The sequence below is a fragment of the Malania oleifera genome, chromosome 1, assembly GCF_029873635.1.
Source record: "Malania oleifera isolate guangnan ecotype guangnan chromosome 1, ASM2987363v1, whole genome shotgun sequence".
NCBI lineage: Eukaryota > Viridiplantae > Streptophyta > Magnoliopsida > Santalales > Ximeniaceae > Malania > Malania oleifera.
Window position 1 is genome coordinate 122942693 of NC_080417.1, and position 20800 is coordinate 122963492.

Below are 20800 nucleotides of genomic sequence, written 5' to 3' on the forward strand. Positions count from 1 at the left end.
TTTTTAAAGCATACAATTATAATTTATGCAATAAAAACAATATCATAAAAATCCCATCATTTTTTAATATAAAACCTGTAATAAAATCTCATCATTATTTGTATATAATAAATATAATACCGTAAAAATCTCATACTTGCTCATTAATGTAATAAGATAAGCTCATGCCACATGATTTGTGTGCTAATCATTTTTATAATTTTATAAATTACCTAAGAAAATTTATAATATTTCATAACAAAAATATACTCAAGTGTATTTAAATAAAAAGCGGATATGATTAAATTCACGTATTTTAATTTAATTCGAACATATTTAAATAAAAAGCAAATATGATCAAATCAATGTAGATTAATTTAACTCAGGTATATATTTAAATAAAACGGATATAACTAAATTCACATACTTAATTTAAATCAGGTATATTTATAAAAAATCTGAAATAATCAAGTCCACTTACAAATAAATTTGGATATATACACATTTTATAAAAATCTGACATAATGTAGCCTACTTACAAATAAACTTGGATATATATATATATATCTCTGACATAATCTATTCCACTCACCTTGATTTATTTTTTTAATGCGATAAAATAATAAATTTCTAAAGTGGAAGAGTGAAAATTTTAAGTGTATCAAAAATTCTCTTTCTATCACTAAATCTTTTTCCTAACTTTTTCCTTCAATTTCTCTTCAAAATTTCTTATGAAAATGAATATAGCAACTGATCCTATTCATAAGAGAATTGCGTAAGGGTATTTTAGAAATTATGCATGCAACTTGCATGCAGAGATATGCTTGCCTAGGGACGATAGGATTGAAGTTAATCAAATAGGTGTTTGTTTTGCATGTGGGAAAGCTTTAATGCAAGCAGGAGGCGCATGCGGATGCATGCATGTGGCAGTGGGCGGGGTGAAGCAAAACTGGAATTGAATTGCTCCTTGTTAGAAGCACCCATACATACCAATCTACATGTATATGATATTATTATATATATTATTATGATACTATTATATATATTATTATGATACTATTATTAATTTATTTATTATTAATTTATTTATTTTATTATTTTAATTAATTAATAATTTTTAATTTTTTTTTTTCGGATTATTACATTCTCCCCTTCATATAACAATTTTATCCTCAAAATTTACTAACTTTAAACTTAATGGAAATCAATTGAATTATTTGAATGAGTACCTGATTTAGTGTCAAGCCTCATTGAAAAGATGTTGATATTTCTAATGTATTTTTTCTTCTAATTTCACACGAGACTTTTTCTCAATGGCATGATTGCATCAGAGTACATTTACTAATGGAATCTTCTTCGTACATAATTACTGATCCTTTCTGTTTAGAATCTGGATTGACACTTCTTCATATGATATGGTGTCATTGACTTCCAATGACTCATAACTTATTACATGAGAAGGGTCTGGAACGTACTTTTTTATCATTGAAATTTGGAATACATCATGAATTTTAAATAATGCTAGAGGTAAGGCTATTTTGTAAGTGATTGGACCAATCCTTTCTAGGATCTCAAATAGCCAAATGTATCTAGGGTTTAGCTTACCTTTCCTTTCAAATCTCATGATTCCTTTCATTGAAGCAATCATCATGTTGTTTATGGTGTGGATCTTATATGTGGAGTTTCATAAACAAGGGAAGGAAGAAGAACATGGAGGGGCTGCACAGTAGGCACGCGTCGACGAGTACATACCGAGAGCAAGAAAATCTCAGAGCAAAAGACTCGTCAACGAGATGATAGACTAGTCGACGAGTGGGCTTTTTGGACTTGTTGACGAATCCCCTGTTCTCGTCGATGAGTATGACTGGGCTACGAGAGGTAATTTGAATTTTGAATTTGAACATTGTGACAGTTGGGGATTCGGAGGGAAACCTTTGAGGGTTTGTTATATTTGCTCTTTTGGGCATATTTTGACAAGTAAAAGAGTAAGAAAACTGCCCGAGAAAAATATATTTTCGTTGAAAACTAGGTCTGACCATCTCCATAATTTTTATTCAACTCAAAACACCGGTTTAATAAGAAAAAGGAGACAATCAACTCTACTCACTTTGGTTTTTCCCCAAATATGAATAAAAATCAAAACCATTAATTTCATATACATGAATCATTCAGAAAATCATATAACACATATACGAGTCCTTATACTCAAGTTTAAACGGTTCAAATTCGAGAAAAAGCTGACATAATCAATTCCCCCTTACATGTTCCTGAAAATATGCCTAAAACGCTCAGAGGATAGAACCCCAGTTTTCTTAAACTTGCCGCGGGAAGTGAGTCGGCAAGTCGAGAGAGGAGAGAAAGACAATCAGAGAGTGAGAGCGGATCTCGGGAAGCCTTAGAAGAGAGAGAGAGAGACACATGACGGAGGGAGAGAAAAGAGAGGGAGAGAGAGAGAGAGAGAGAAATGAGTGTAATAATTTTTTTTTAATGTTATCTCGGTACTTAAGGATGCTTAGCTCGGCTGAAACCATCGACTATTTTTCTAAGCTTTACGAAACCGTCGACGATTTGACTACTTAAAAGGTCTTGGTTGTTTTAATCGTCGACGGTTTCCTGAGACTCCTTGAAACCGTCGACGGTTTGGCCCTATGCCAAACCAATTTCCTTCTTTTCTTTATCTTTTCTTTTCTTTTCTTTTCTTTTTTCTGGGTTCGGGTTCCTACACTCTAGGTACTATTGGCTTTCTACCAAACTAATTACTTTTGAATCATGTTTAAGTTTCAACACAAATAGTCAGATGGCAAGTCTTAAGACAATCAACCTTGATCACTTTCTCGATAGCAATGATACTTATCATGTCCTTCTATATTAAAGTTATAATGACTTGCCTATTTTACCATAATTTTTTTTTCTCAGATACATAAATATCATTCTTAATAATATCCCTAATACCAATATAGAAACATCAACCCGAACCCGTGGGTGCCGGGGATGCACCTGAGATACACAGCGGACACCTAAATAGTGGAAAAACATAGATTACATTCACAAAAAACAGTACTAGAGTTTTACTACAATCCCTAATATTTATGTAAATATAAATATATAACCTCCAAAAGACCAAAAGGGGAAGAAAAACTAGGATCATAATCCAAAAACCATTTGACCCTAGTTCAGTAACTCACCCTCCTACCGAGGTAGTATGAATTGCCTCTACTAACGCGGAGCTTGATCCGCCCATCTATCTGGATTCCTTGAAATGTTTTGTAAGTTGGGGTGAGACACCTCTCAGTAAGGGAAATAAACTAATATCAATTGTGTGGCAGTATGAGTATATTCGTACTATAATACATAAATAATACATAACACATGTCTGGATAAAAATTGGTGATATAATACTGGATAAAACATATATAATCATGATCATATTAAATCATACTGAATTTCAGTTATTATTATAAAATCATCTCTTATAACTGGTAGTACTGAAATATTACCCAAGATGGATAGTTAGCTAATGTCATGTATTACCCCCTATGACTGGGTTATGCAGCCCAAAGGCGGGACCTGATAATGGCTGGTCGACCATTGCCAAGTCAAATGTATATGTAAGTACGATGGGCCCGCCCCACCTTGGTCTAAACTGTCAAGGGGATATCTACAACACTACATTGAAGCCACATCGATTATCCATCTCCCACACTCTTTACTGGCAAGTGTGGTAGCACTAATTTGAACTGAACTGAATAGTTACGGTACCGAGTCCTGAATACTGATATAAACTAAACCATATGGGTTCTGATAACATATAGTATGCTTACATATATTGATTTAACATGAAACTAGATTGATAGCATCTTTCTGAATTCTGACAAATCATACATAATCACGGCCTTGCGTCGAATAACATACATAATTATGGCCTTGCGCCGGCTATCAATCATGGTCTTGTGCCGAGCATATTATAACAACTGGACTTTAATTTGTACTGTTTATCATAAAATTCTGAAATCATAATTTCCTATACTATTTATGGATTTCCTAAAAAAATGTTGTAAACATGCTTTTATTGAAAATCTGACATAACATAATATTCGTAAAATGATACTCATGCCACATAGTTTTAAATAGTATTAAAACTAAAAACCTAAGTTGAATACATTTTTGATTAAATATTTTAAAACCATTTTCCTGTTCAACAACAGTATTCCCAAATATTTTGATATAACATACATAATTATTGTAAATACATGCTGCCTTAAAATAATAAATTTTCATAAAAATAAACTTGAAATTAGGAATAGCTTCCCAAGAGGGGGGGTGAATTGGCTTTTAAAATTTTCTTTTAATTCCTTTTTAGATTTCTTAAACTTATTTTATTTCTTTTAACTAATTTGTGACTTATTTGTTTAATTTGTTAAGCACTCAAGAACTTAGTTTCTTTATTTAATCCTTAACCATACAAACATTCAATCATTCAACCAAACCAATCAACTATAATTAGAAAGCAAACAAACGAGCCAATACACAACACTTATGTAATATAAAAACTCAAAATGGTTGTTTGTTGATATTAGCCAAATTTGAACCAAACCCTGTAATGAATGAGAATTTATGCTTACTGATGTAAAGCCCTGTATAAATGAATCCAATCACTCTTTCTAAATATTTAGAATTCAAATAAACTCTTGGTAAATTTATCTTTGAGATGTTAACCAAATACCGTACTCTCGTATGGTTTTCGCAAGATATGATGTAACCAACGTACTCCCTGTTGATTTCCACAACCCAAATCAAAATTGGACTCTAAGTTTACTTGATTTCCAAATATGCGCAATACGTATAATTTAGATATTTAAAACATCTACACAGTTGTATATGAACTGAAAATAAAGAATAGGGAAAGAGAGAGTGAGACGGGGATTTTTACGAGGTTCGGCTTATACCCAGCCTACGTCCTCACCTTTGGTAAACCACCAAAGGATTCACTAAAACTGTTCCATTGACGGGTGGAAAAAAACCCTTACAAGCGATACCCCACGCTCAAACACTCCTTCACTAGGCTAGAGCCCGCCTCTCCAAACGATGTCCCCTCGTTCGGTCATTCCTTAATTAGGCTAGAGCTCGCCTCTCTAAGCAATGTCGCCTTACTTAGCCAACGATCCAAACGATCCTTGGAACGTCAAAGAGCTACAAGAAACACAAGATAAGATCTATGTACAAGTATACTCTCTCAAAGAGCAAATTAGTACAATTTCAGCACTATATACTTCAATGTAAAATATCAATATGAAATACAATGAAGCTTAAGTGTAGAATTCACCAATATCCTTCTTAGATAAGGATTAGCAGTACGAATTCAAAGAAGGAAGGATTAGCACTTTAGAATATCTCAACAAAAGAGATTTGCAATGAGTGAGGAAGAGAATTTTGGAAGAATAAAAGTGTTTTCAGCTTCTCAAAACAGATTTTTCAATTCTTGGATGTGTTTTGATTTGCAAAACCATGTATTTATAGGCTTTCAAACAAGTTTCCTTGTTGTTAAAGTTTCCTTGGAGAATTTCCCAAGTTGTTAGAAAATTTGGAGCTCAAACGGCTATAATTTAAAAAATTAGACTTTAAAAAATTTGCCCGTTGAACAGTTTTCAGATGCCTAAAGAGAGGGTTCAGACGTCTGAAGTGTCGAGTTTAGATGTCTGAAGTGCCGGGTTCAGACGTCTGAACAGCTATTGCCTATTTCAATTCTTTCCCAGAAAATCTTCAGACGTCTGAGGTCGTTCTATGTGTTGTTCAGACAGCTGAAGTTCCTCCTGTGAACAGTGTTCAAATGGCTGATAGCTATGATCCCGCTTCAGTATTTTAGCAATAACTTTTTCTGTATAACTCCAAATTAGGTGTTCTTGGTGTCAAAAGAAATCTAAGAGAAAATAATACAACTTTTATGTTGAACACATTTTAAAATAAAGAGTTTTTGATAGAGAAAAATTCACTTCAATGAAAATGTATAAAAACTGACAGCATTTGAAAAAACTCTTTTTGGTGCTTTTCATTCCAAAAATGATTCTAACCTTTTTAAAATAATTTTTAACCTTATAAAAATATTTTCCAAGTATTTTAAAAGGTATCTAAGTCCAAGAAGTTAACCTAAGAGTTTCAAAATATTTTAAACGATATTTTAAACATTAAAGCACTTACATGAGACTTCTAAGACATTAACATTCTAAACGCTCAAGTCTTCACGCTTGCTTTGGCCATTTCTTGGTCTTCAAGCTTTAATATTCTTTGAGCTCTCTCACTTTACTTTTCTTTGGCTCTTTTTACTTTAAACATTCCTTGGCTTTCAACAAATCATGCATGACCTCATATTCTTCAAGGTTTAATATATCATCTTTAAATCCATGCTTTGACTTATTTAAGCTTCATTTGATATTTGTGAGTACTTTCACCTTACTTTCTCATATGTGAGCCCTGAAATAACATTACTCACACAAATATGTTAAATTCCACTTGTTTGTTAGCATCAAAACAAGATAACAATATTTTAAGCCTTGTAAGGCCTACAAAACTAACTTAATTTATCCTCTTACCTGTCTACTGAGAAACCCAAAAATTTAATTAAATCTGCACCTGTGGTATTCCCAGCTCAACACCCTGAAATTCACATTTTACCCTAGTAAAACTTTAGTATTATTTCATCTACTACACCTCCTCAGTCCAGAAATACAAAATACCTTATAAAATTTAAAATAATTAACTTACTCAAATTTTGGGATGGTGCCGAAGTTGGCCCAACCAACGATCTACTTCAGCAGATATGAAGAGAATCTTTCCAGGGGTAGCGTGGCAGCTTCAGATCTTCGAACGGGCGTGAAATAAGGGTTAAATTTTAAACATTTAGATCCTTACCTCGATTTTAGAGAAAATCCCAAAAATCTTCAAAACGATGATCTGATCCGCTATAACTGAAGAGATTCTCCTTCTGATCCGCGCAGAAACTTCCAATCATCGAAATGAACAACGAAGAATCGTAAAGAGAGAGAGAGAGAGAGAGAGAGAGAGAGAGAGCTTGCCGGTTCCAGAGAGAGAGAGAGCTTTTGGGTTTTCTTACCCCTTAAGCAACAAAAAATGATATTTATAGAACCTTTGACCGAGTCAACTTCTTCGACGAAGCGGCGCCTTCGCTGACGAACTAGCCAGACTATTCGTGGACGAAGCTTTTCCCTCTTCGACGAATCCCATCAAGATATTTTCTTTGGTTCGTTTAGTATCTCTTCATCGACAACGCTTTGAATTTCAATGACAAAAAGCTGAAGGGACTTCGTCGATGAATATACTGTCCTTGTCGACGAACCCTGCTGAAATTCCCATTTTATCCTTTTCTTATCTATTTTCCTTATTTTACGGGTTTAGGTCTCTACAATTCATGCATTGTATTTCAGCGATACTTAAAAAAAAATTATATATATATATATATATATATATATATATATATACATATCCTTATTTTTTTTATTACATAGGAACTCCAGCCACCAATGAGCCCTTTGGACCCCCTGGTGCGACACCAAACCTATCAATCAACATCTTTCACCCCCAGGTCTCGCTGAGCAGGGTAAATTCCGGATGCGGACACGACTTCCGTGCATTAGTTGGACGTTCGGCCAACCCGACCCCCGGGACACATCTCCATTACCATCCACTATCACCGCTAGCTCACAGAGAACTCTCACCATCAACGGTTCTCGCTAGCTCACAGAGCGAACTCTCACTATCTACGGTCTCCACTGGGTCACAGAGTAAACTCTCACCATCCATAGGTACCGTTGGCTCCGTGAGTGTATATACTTGGAATTGAAACCCCGATACTCTATCTTACGTGCTGATGTCTTTCCAAATCCTCTTATTTCTTTTTCAATTATTATAAAATTATTAATGCATATGTTACATTTCCTAAAAACACACACTCATTCTAATCATTATAATATTTTCAAACACCTTGTAATTTTTTTTACCAAACATTCAAAATCAACTCTTCTTTTTAAACTCGTTTTTGACATGAGATCTAATAAGTTTTTTCAACAATATCAATTGACTCATTAATTTTTAAATGTTCATTTTAAAGTTAAAATTCCCTACAAAATGACCAAATTAAACTTTCATTATGACAATATTTGTCACATTTATGAGTCAACCTAATAAAAAATGTGAATCATAAATATGGAATTTAGAAACCTTACGCAACTCCGAGTAACGCCTTGATATTTTACAATAAATATAGAATTTAACAACATATCTTTATCAAAATATCAAAATATCAAAATAAATTATATATGTATTATGAATGACGACATAACAATAAAAGGACTCTTATTAATTTTAACCAAATATCAAAATTCACCTATTAAACAACATAGGGTGAATATAGTTTTTTTTTTTTGTTAAAGGAAAATTATAATGAACAAAACCACTTTTTCTCATACATCAAACAAATTTTTTAATGAACTCATCTCAATTCATCTAAAAAAGAAATGCTCAAAATGATAATATAATCTTTGATTTTCATCAATAATTCAAATATAATCTTTGGAAAATAATTCGTTTTCATCGAGGCATATATGCACATACATATACACAAAAACTTTGATTTTCATTAATAACTTCAAATATAATCTTTTTTTTTAAGAGCAAATTACTATTTAAATATTCAACACATCCAGCACACACACACATATAGCTGCTCTCACAAGGGCACGTCTCATATATATATATATTTATTCAAATTGGTTTTACTTTCCCCTATTCTCCAAAACAAGAGGAATTTGACCCCTTTTATTTTGTTGCAGAGAATAGAAAGATACCATCAAGCTAGCCCACATGCTTGAGTCATAATTAGTAATGGGTCATACATATATGGGTGTGTGTGTGTGTGTGTGTATTGGGGTGAAAGCTGGTGGGGGTTTTTTCTTAGTTTTTTCAAATTTAAATTTACTTTAATTAAAATTATTTGACAATAGTTTGGGTGAAACTTTATTTTTAAAATTGATGCGTTCAACAAAAAGTTAGATGGTCCAATGTTTTTTTAAATAAAAGACGCTGGATGGTTCAACGTCTTTTGTTCTGAGTGAGGGTCACCGCCTGTTGATGCGTGGCAGTTAAAAAATGCTATCCCAAGTAGTGTTTTTTGCTCACTTAAATAATTTCTCCCTCCTTCCTCTCTATTTGCAATTCGCAAAAGGGGTCGAGAGTGTAGAGAGTCGAGAGGGAGGGCACCGACTAATGTGAAGCAAATCTTGTAGGTGAACATTGGGTTTTGTACAATTTGAACGTCCTACCACGAAGTACAATCCGAACGTTGAGAAGGTAGTATATAAGGAACAAAAATGACGTATCTTTTCCTACATTAAGTTGTTTAAAGCTAGTTTTTTTGTTTGCAATTTGAGCTGAGATTCTGAAATTTGAATTGAAATTTGTATTAGTTTTTAGTAAAAATTAGTATTTTATATCTTGAATTTGATTATATTGAATTCAATTTGATGATTTGAATCATCCTTTTGGAACCCCCAAATTGAGGTTAGGGGATTTTTTTTTCATGTTTGAATTTTTTTTTGTATAAATGGTGAATGCATATTAAATTTATTTGAATAAATGATGAATGCATATGAAATTTTGTGTTTGATAGCATGAAATTATATCATATGATTTGTATTTTTTTTTATCTTTTATTTGAATAAATGATGAATGCATATGAAATTTTGATATTTTATGTTTGTTTTTATTTTGGATTTTTAATTTTTGTGTGAGAAGAATCAAGATTTATGCTTGTTAGATGTTATGTTTTAATATTCAAAATTGATTTTTTGTGTTAAATTATTTAATTTTATACAAAAGTGTTAAGTATAATTGAAATAAAATGAAAAATTAATTATAAAATAGTTAAAATAAAAATATTAAACAATATGTTTGTATGTGTTTTGAATTTTTAAATTTTGTGATCTAATTTGTAAGAAGAATCAAAATTTATTCAAAAAAATTGATTAATTAAATTGGTTATGGAAAACATCTTCCACTTCTCATTTATTAGTTTTTCAAAGACTTATAAAATTTTCTTGGCTTATTTTTTAGTTTTTTAAGATTTGCCTTGAAAAATAAAAGATATAAAAATTGTTTAAATGTGTAAAATAGTTTGCTATTTTCTTTATAGATTTCGAAGTAATTCAATTTTTTTTTTCAATTTTTAGGTAATATAGTTTTAAAAAAATTAATTTTTAATTTTTATTAATAATAGAGCATGAATTTTAAGACTTAGTTTGATGGAGGATGATTTTAGGGATGCTCTTTTAGGGTTTCCTTTAAATAAGTTTACCTCATGCCATCTCATTCTTTGGGTTATTTCTCTTGTTCCCAATACTACGCACTCTTTCTCATCCTACAAGAACAAATTAATCATATGTTCTTGAATTTTACTTATGAAGTATTTTGTTTGAAGGTCGATCTCAACAAAGTTGACGAAAAATAGTTTTCAAAAGTGCAGGAGTTGGAGTTTGTGGACTGCATTTTGGAAAAGGGGTAAAATACCCTAGATTCCACTCAAATGGTGACATTATGTGCGATCTCTTGCTTATCTCGTGCCACTAATAAGATATTACCTCCTAATTTGAATAAAATAGGAGAAAACTTATTTCAATAATTAAATACGCTATTGTTGACAAAAAAAAAAAAAAAGGAAGATCGGCTCGCGCATGCATGAGTCATGCAAAAAATACTATTTGGAGTAGTGTTTTTTAATTAAAAATGCTATTTGGTATAGCGTCTTTTATTAAAAGACATTGGATGATACAACATCTTTTCTTTAAAAAATGTTAGACCATCTAACATTTTTTTGAACGCATTAATTTTGAAAATAAAGTTTCATTCGTACGGTTGTCAAATAATTTTAATTAAAATAAATTTAAATATGGAAAAAAAAAGGGGAAAAAGCAGCTTCTTTGGTCGGTGAAATTAGGGTAGGTAGGTAGCCACAGCTAGGTTACGTATACGCAGTCATGGAAGCCTCTGGCCATTGATAGATGTTTGCATTTATTATTGAGGGCTCATCACCACCCCGCTTCTGCAAACCCTACAGAGCTCTTGGCTGAGAATTATACATGACTGAATATAATTTAATGCAATTCATGAATTCATGTAAATAATCGACCCACCGACGGAATCGGTCGAAACAAACCCAAACGGTGACATTTAATATTGTTCATACCTATGATTACGATGAAGATTCAAGAATCTCATCTCTTGGGCGCGGCAGCTGGCCTGCATGGCATGGGTCTGGGTCTCGGTGGTACGACCTTGAACATGAATTTATATTCGATATTATTAATATTGATGGAGTCCAAACTTAGGCAGCAGTACCCCTGTACTATATTACTGTAGTGCGCATGCATGGGAATGGAGGAAGGAGGGTGACCCTTATCTTCTCATCTTAATTTGCATGCCAACGTCTTGATGGCCTGGTCTCTCTCAATCAATTTTACATAAACTTGATTTCCTGGGCATTTAATTTAATGTTGCTCTAATGGCTGGTAGGAAAAAATTATCCCGTTTGGCTTGCAGAATTAAGCTTGGAATGTAATGTGGTTTACGGAATTAAGGATTATAATCGCTACGAATTCGGGAATCGTGATTCTATCTAGACGGGTTGGAATCGATTGATTTTTATATTATGGAATCGGACTTATTTATAAGAAAAAAAATTTTAAAAATAACAATAAATACAAATAATGTTAATTATTATTACTATTGTGTTAAAAATAATAACAACTAGTAATAATTGCACAAACAATAATATTTATTATAATAAAAATAGTAATAATAACAACGACAACAATATTAATAATAAAAAAGGCCAAAATAATAATAATAATTATTATTTTAAGGATAATAATAAAAATTAACAACTAATAATAATTATAATAAAAATAATATTTATTATTTTAAAATAATAATAATGACAAGAACAATGATAATAAAAAGTTCAAAACATAATTATTATTTTAAGGATAATTATTGTAAAAAATAATAATAAATAGTTATAAAAACAATAAAAAATAATAATTATACTAATAATAATCACTATTATGAAAATAATAATCAAACAAAAACAACAACAAATAATACTAATTTTATTATAATAATAAACACAATAACAACTAATAATAATTAAGGGAATGGAAGCTCTTTCGCAAATGATCACTAAAGGTTTGGCCAAAGATTTGTTGAAGGGAGTTAATATTCACAATCTGTCACATTCCATCACTTTATCACATCTCTTAATTGCCTATGACACTTTGATTTTTTGCAGCAACTCTTCCTCTAAATTCAGGAACTTAAGGGTCATCTTGCTTTGTTTTGAGGCAATCGCTAGGATTAAAAGTTAATCTTTCCAAGAGTCGTATCTTCCCAATTGGAGCCTCTGAAGGTGCAGAGGAAAAGTGATTGAACCATAATATTGCAATTATTTTGTATGATAATTCACATTAATCACAGTTTTACTCACTTTTAATTGATGAAATTAGGTCGTGAAGAGAAAAAACGTGTTTAAATTCGGTTCTTAAGAAATCACTATGTTTTCCCTTTATTAGTTGTGTTCTTAAGGTTTGATTTGGTTATAAAATGTTTGATACTTGCGTAATCTTGAAACACAGTTTAATGCTTAAATTATCAATATATTTTACTTTATTTCCTAAAACATGATTTACTATTTGATTTTTCTATTCAGGTTAAAATGGCAATAGAAACTCATTCCAAGCCCAAATAGTACGGGCTCTCGCAACATTTCAGGAACTTGTGGGGCTCTCGCCGCATTTTAGGAACTTTAGGGGCTCTCACAGCATTTCAGGAACTTGAGGGGCCGTTGCAGCATTTTAGGAAATTGGAGATTCTTTTCCCCTGCGCATGTGCCAATTCGTTGGGGAACTTTGCAGCTGGAGTAAGAATTTGAGGGGACGCATGTGCAATCCGTTGGCGGGAGATTCGATTGGGAGAAGGAAAGAAAAGGAGAACCCAACAGCAATTTCAATTGGATTGGGCTGTTCATACACTCCTTGAGCCGAGCTCCAGTGCCCACTTCTTCTTCTTCTTCCTCCATTCTTCCAATTTTGCTTTCAATTTCCAGTTCAATTTCAAGGTGCATATAAGGTATTTGAAAAAATGTCTTTTAGAGCATAAGCATTATACTTTTTCTATTTATTGTTGGAAATATATATGTCGATTAGATGATGTTGATGATTATAATTTAACTTATTGAGCAAAGATAACCATAATTCATTGAACATACGTGCTCAAATTCCTCCATTTTAGGGGAAAAAGTAATGTTAGTGTCAAGGGCATTAGAGCATAAATACTAACTAGTTACGTAACTGGGTTCCGCTTCTGACTTGTGTTTGTAAACACATTGCATTAAAATTATTTTAATTTATTGAGTACATATTTTATCAATCTCATACAAAAGAAGAATGAAGCATCTTTGGGTTATGCCCAAAAATCCCGTTTCACTATAAATAATTTTTTAATTAATCATAGTGCTTAATAATCCTTTACTTTTTATAGTTAAATTTGGAACTTAAACAAATTGTTTCCTGGGGAAATGACTTAGGGACTCCCCTAATATTACTTGGTGACACTCTTATATTTGGGAGTTATTCTCTAAGGTTTTTAGAGTGAGTCAAGAAGGTAAAAATCCTCAATTGCAATTTGGGTTCCTTTCCCACTTTGAACTTGGGACATCCCATAGGAGTCAAGTCGAGCTCTTGCCATATCTAGGATCTGATTGTGAAAAAAATGGAGCGGAAGCTGGTAACATGGAATTCAAAGTTCCTTTATATAGGAGGTATACTAATCCTTATTAATTCTATTTTATCCAGTCAACCCACATATTACATGTCTATTTTTTCCATGCCAAAGAAGGTTGCATAGGTCCTAGAGAGGATGCAAAGAAACTTCCTCTAGAAAGGAATTGAAATTCAAATACCCCCTAGCTAAGTGGAGTTTAGTGACTCAACCCAAAAACCAAGGCGGATTGGGAATTAAACATTTGGAGACTATGAGCAAAGCTCTTTTGGTCAAATGGATATAGCGGTTTAGTAGGGAAGATCAGGGGCTTTGGAAATCAGTGATTTGCATTAAGTATAGGTATAAGGCTTTTGACTAGTATCCATCAAGGCACTCAAGCTATCTTGGGTGGAGTTTATGAAAAAAATTCATTAAACTAAAGCCAAACATCTGGGAATACATGAAGATCAATGTTGGAGATGGAAGCAAAACAAAGTTTTGTTTAGACAAATGGGCTACAAAAGCCACTTTTCAAGATCTTTACCCAAATATTTTTACATTGGGTAGACGAAAGGATGTAAAGTGGCAGAAATATTAAGCTTCCCCAACAACAGGCCTTTCTAGGACTTATCCTTTAATAGGCGGGTTAGAGGCAAGGAGATTAACCAAGTAATCGAGTTGCTCAATCTGGTTTACGATTCAACAGTCAGCAGGGGGGATTTCATCTCATGCTCGTGGGATCTTTCCAGCTCCCAACCTTTCATGGTGGCTAGCTTGTACAAACATCTTTCTCATAAGGACACTCATAATAACCTAAGTCTGCTCTTCAATCTTTTGTCGAACACTTTAATCCCCTCAAAGGTTAGTGTTTTCTGCTGGCTGGAGATTAATAACTGAATTCTGACAGCTGATAACCTGCAAAAAGGAGGCTAGAGGTTGGCCTCAATATGCACTTTTTGCAAAGAGAAAAGCGAAGGGGTCAATCATCTCTTCCTCCACTGCCACTTCAGCAGACAAATTTGGGTTTTTGTTTGCCAAAGCCTGTTTAATCATATAGTCATGCCAAATACTTGCCTTTCAAAATTCTCTACATGGAGTTTCTCTAAACTTAAGGGGTTAATTAGAAGATTGAATGCAGCAATCCCGAAACTATTTGTTGGGAGATATGGAAGGAGAGTAATAGGAGAATCTTTAGGGAGAAATATTCCACTGTCTCAATTATGTATGATAGATGTTTATCAAATTTGTTCCATGAAACTAGGTCTAATACCTCTCTGTCTAATCTAGATTGGGAAGAGTTCTCTTGTATTTTTTTCGAGTTGGTTGAGAGGGTGATTCTTGCCCTCTTCCATTCTAGCTCCTCTTTTCTCTTTCTTGTTTTCCTTTTCAGAAGTTTCAAGTCGCTTGCTTGTCTCTTCCCCTCTAATGAAGTTACCTTTTAAAAAACAACTAATAATAATTAAAATAACAAGAATAACAACTAATAATAGGTGTCAACGTTGAACGCCTTGAACTTAGCTCGTGACACTCCCCCACTTATGCGGTCGACGTCCTCGTAGACTTTGGCGGTAGGTACACTTCATGTGACGACCTTCCTAATTTCCACCATTATTTTTTTTAAATTAAATATATTATCACATATCTCATATCCCAGCTCAACAGATCAGAATCCACCTGGGCTCGTGGGTACCAGGGATACATCAGAACACAAACGGAAGCTTAAGTAGTAGGAAACATACAACCACAATATAATAAATACAGAAACATCCATCACATTACCATAACTAATAGAGTCACTATAACCACTGTATTTCCATATATACAACCCAAAAATGAGATCTAGGAATATTTCTCACAAAATCTAACTGTCCCTACAAAACTTTTCCTCCTAAGGGGCAGATCTATCATATTTACCTGCTCTCCTATCGTGGCTCCTGAAAAGTTAATAAAATTTAGGAGTGAGACACCTTTTAGTAAGGGAAATAAACTAATACCAGTGTGTGGCAATATGAGTAATCTGTGTTCTACATATACCATACATAATATATATACAGTAACTATTTCGTCAAATCTGGGAAAACATATATATATATATATATATATATATATATATCAAATCATGACAGAACATAATGCATTTTCATAAACAAACCTCATCTCATATAATAATAATAACATAAAACATTCCTGGTAGGTTAACTGGTTGTTGTCATGTATTACCCCCACATGACTGGGTTGTGTGGCCCGAACGCGGGACCTGATAATGGTTGGCCGACCATTGCCAAGTCAACAGTACATTTTGTAAGTCCGATCGGTCTGCCTGACTTGGTCCGTACACTAGGGGTGATCACACACTTCTTAAAAACCACATCGACCATCCAATCTCACACTACTCTGTACAGTGGTGTTAACACAAATATCATGATCACGAGGACCATGGACGCATAGCAACGGTACCGTGTAAGTGCTAGCATAGACCAAGCCAATTAGGTTCTGATATCATATAACATATATTGAAACTATGATACATGGATATTTCATATAATTAATTTTCACATCAATCATATCATTTCACATATATACGTATATCATGAAAATCATTGGTCCGTACGCCGATATTACACATTTTACCATAGCTTGGCCCGTACACCGGCAAATTATAGCACAACCTGTACGTTGGCAAATCACATCATAGCACGGCCCGTACGCCAACAAACATATCATAACATAGCCCATACATTGGCAAATCACATCATAGCACGGATCGTACACCGGCAAACATATCATAGCACAGTCCGTACGCTGGCAAATCACATCATAGCACGGCCTGTACGTCGGCAAACATATATAAAAATCTCAGCCCGTATGCTGATTTTCCCATCATAAAAATCCATATCATAATCCCATTCCAGAAAACAGTATTTCATAACATTTTTATACTCATGCCAGACTAACAGATTTTTCACATATTCAACATACCATCATTTTAACTGTATTTCCCAAATATAAATCATATATGAATATATTCATTTCCCTGAAATCAAATTCTAAAATAATATACATACATTTTCCATAAAATACTAGCTTAGTTTATCTCCTTACCTGACTACTAAGAAAGCCCCCAAAACAATCTAGTTTAACTCTCGTAGGATTTCCTAACCAATACCCTGAAAATGAAAACCACCAGTATCAAACTTCAGTATTTCCACGTGTATATCATTTCCTATAACTATCACAAGACCCAATTTGGCTTAAAAAGCCTTACCTCAACTTTGGGATGATTTTCAACTTGCTTTCTCCGACGATCCACTCTAGCAGATTTGGAGAGAACTTCCCTAGGAGCGTCATGGCAACTTCAAACTATCGATCCGACGTAAATTTAGCCCGAAATCAAAGAGAGAGAGAGAGAGAGAGAGAGAGAGAGAGAGAGAGAGAGAGAGAGAGAGAACCGAAGGGAGGAGAGAGAGGGAGAAGTTAGCTTAATAAGGAAGATAAAAATTGGATTTTTCATATTTATAGAACAGGGGAATTCGTCGACGAGCCACGTCATTCGTCGATGAATCCTTCAATAATCTCGTTGACAAAATTCAGTCTTCGTCGACGAAATGCAGTCGGCTCAAATCCTCTCTCGATATTTCTTCGTCAATGAATTTTCAAATCCAGTCTTCGTCGACGAATTTTCTTAAGCCCTCGTTGACGAATACAGGGGATTCATCGACGAAGCCCTGATGATTCCCCTCGATGATTCCTTCCAAAGTGCAATGTTGTCGACGAAGTCAACCTCCTTCTTCTGTTACTATTTTCCATTCCCTTTCCTCTTTATTATTTAAATGTCATTATTATTCGGGTCATTACACTTTAAGTTTGTCCACGAACAATTGAATATCTTTCTAAAAAATCCAGCTGATTTCTTTGTCATCAAGGCATTTCCACTTCAATAGGAACTTCTGTTGCTTTTTCCTTGAAGGTATGAACTTTTTGTTTGCAAGGATATCTTCAATTTCATGTCAGTTAGGTGGCACTATCTTCAGCTTTACTTTGCCTTTTATATGTTTAAAAGGTCAAAACAATAATTATTATCATTTTAAGAATAATAATTATTATAAAAATAATAAAAAATAAAACTAATAATAATTATAATAAAAAAAATATTTATTACGATAAAAATAATGATAGAAAAGAGGAAACTACTAATAATAATAAAAAATTTATTATTATTTTAAGGATAGTAATTAGTATAAAAAATAATAATAACAATAAAAAAAATATTAATACTAATAAAAATACTCTTATAAAATAAACAAATGATAATACAAAATTAAATAATTATGTATTAGGGATTTTTATTTTAAAAAAATGGCTTATTTTTTATTTCATTATAGAATTAAGTCATTGAAGAATACCAAATGAAGGAAAGAAATTGGAACTGGATTGTTACAGCCATTCCATGTTACTAATCAAATGAAGTAATTGCATTTCAAAAGCAATTCCATTCCTACCATAATTCCATTCCTCACTTGATTCCTTTCATGTTTCAATTTCATTATGGAAACCAAATGGGGTTTAGGAGGTTTGGTTAATTTGCACCATAGTAATAAGAATGTTTTCAATATTTTTGTAAATTTAATTTTTGAGGAGACATTTTTCATTTTGTGTTTTTGTCCTTAGGAAAATATTTTTATTTGATTTGCGGTGAAATATTTTCCTGTAAGAATGAACATGTGAATGTTTGGCTCAGTAGAAGGATCTCGAAAAGCATTTCAAGAAGATGTAGGAGTACTATTATATGCCCATAGACACCCTATTCTGTCTGAGACTTATATAACACAAAATTGGATAAAATTTACTAATGCATTAAAATGAAAAAATACAAGAAAAAATGGAGAAAAAAAATGAATACATGGAAAAAAAATAAAAAAAAATTGAATATATCAAAAAATAAAAAATAAAATAGAAAATGAAGTAAAGTGGGCCAACATCTTCATCTTTAAACTTGCAAGCACAAAAGGAAAAAATAGAAATTAGGCATGTGGGAATTTATATAAGTAACATGTGGCTGCAGAAGTCATAGTTTAATACAAACATAAATTGATCAATTCAATTTAATTTTGATTGATGGATCAGTTAAATTCTGATTAATCAAATCAGAATTGATTGAATTGATCCCCTAAATCTATAAGTAGAAAACTTTAGAAGGACAAGGATACAAACACAGAGGCTGGCAGATATAAAGAAACAGAAATGGAATAAAGGAATTGCATCATTGAAAAATTGGGAAAAAGTTGTGAGAAGAGAAGCTGAGAGTTTTGAGTGATTAAGATCAGAAGGTGAAGAGAAGTAGAAAAGAAAAAGGTATTGGATTGCAGAAGTTTTACAGAAAAGGATTTTAAAGGCTCAGGCAAAAGGAAGAGAAGATTGCAAAGTGGAGAATTTAGGAACAGAGGTTGGTATACTTGTTCATTTTGTGCTTAATTTTTAATCCAATTTCTAGAAATGTTGAATTTTAATTCTATAATTAGAGTATAAATTCAAATAGAACAAGAATCAATAATTTCCTAAACATACCAAAAAGAATTCAGGTATATGATCCCAATTCAGAATATCTAAACTCGGGTGTTGAATTGGATCTGAGACGAAAACTCAGGTCAACTTTACCCACGTCCAAGTAAATTGACCCAAATGTTAACCAAGATCTGATTACCCAAAATACAAATACCCATACCTGAATACTCCTAGATCCTACCTAAAAGACTTGGGTCAACTTGACGCGGGTCTAGGTCCAATAGCCCAAGTTAGATTTGGAAAAATGGATAAAAATCCGTTAATCCGATCCACATCCAACCCATTTTAACCGACTTATAATCAACCACTTGCTAAATGAGTCGAATATGGTTTTCCATTTTCATATCCGCTTTCTTAGTAGGTCGGGTCGGGTTTATCCGGCGGATATCCGCCAATCCGCTTAAAAGTCCATTACTAATTAACCTATAATGGTCCAACTGCCCATAGCCCACAACCCAAGTATGGAGAGCCTAGTGCGGTAGTGCACACACGGCCCACGTTACACAAATGACCCAGTAGCCCACACGGCCACAGGGCCATTGCCCATAGTCCGTCAATCCCTCCTTCCCACTCCCAGGCCAGCCTAGTCCCAAATCTCAAATCCTATTAGGGTTTCATTGATTCAAAGTTCAAACTTTCAATTCCAGCTACGCAACCACATCCCACGACGACGACGACTCCCACTACTACTGCCATAGCCGACTGCCACCCACGGCCACGAGCCACGATTCTCTCACCCAGTCTTCCCTTGCAGTCTTGCCCAATCACTCACCCATTTGGCCCTCTCCAGCTATCATGAAACTGCTGGTATTGTCCTCCATGCGGTAACAATTTATTTAGTTTGCCCGCTACCCCTCTTACCTTCCCAGTTCTTTCCGTCCTTCCAAAATAATTTCCAATCTCCTTTCTCCAAGTTTTCCCAAATATTTGCAACAGTGGCGCTTCTTTCTAAAATGTTTGTTCTATCTCCAGGCCCTTGCTTTCAAGCCCTTTGCAGGTATTTTCTTCTCTTACTCTCCTCCTCCTTCAGTTTGTAGGGTTTAACGAATGTCTCTGTTTCAATTTTGATTTTTTCTTAGGATGAGGCGTGGGAGAGCTGTTATTAACCTACAACATATGGAAGGTTGTAGAATTTTGATTGGATACTCATTGTAGAGTACAGGCCCAGCGAAACCCTCACCAAACACCTATTCATCCTTTCCATTTTTCTGACCTAATCCCTCCTTAAAAGCATTGCAAATTGCAGGTAATTTTCATTATTAATACTCTTTTCCTTCTTCTTCTTATGTCTAATACGGTCCATCTTCATTTGAATGATTTAAATAAATCTTTCAAACTTGTGGTCTATCTTCATTTGGCAGATTAATTTAATTAAATCTTCAAACTTATCTTGATGTTTAAACAACCAAAGGGTTGCCTTTTATGACTTAATTTTATT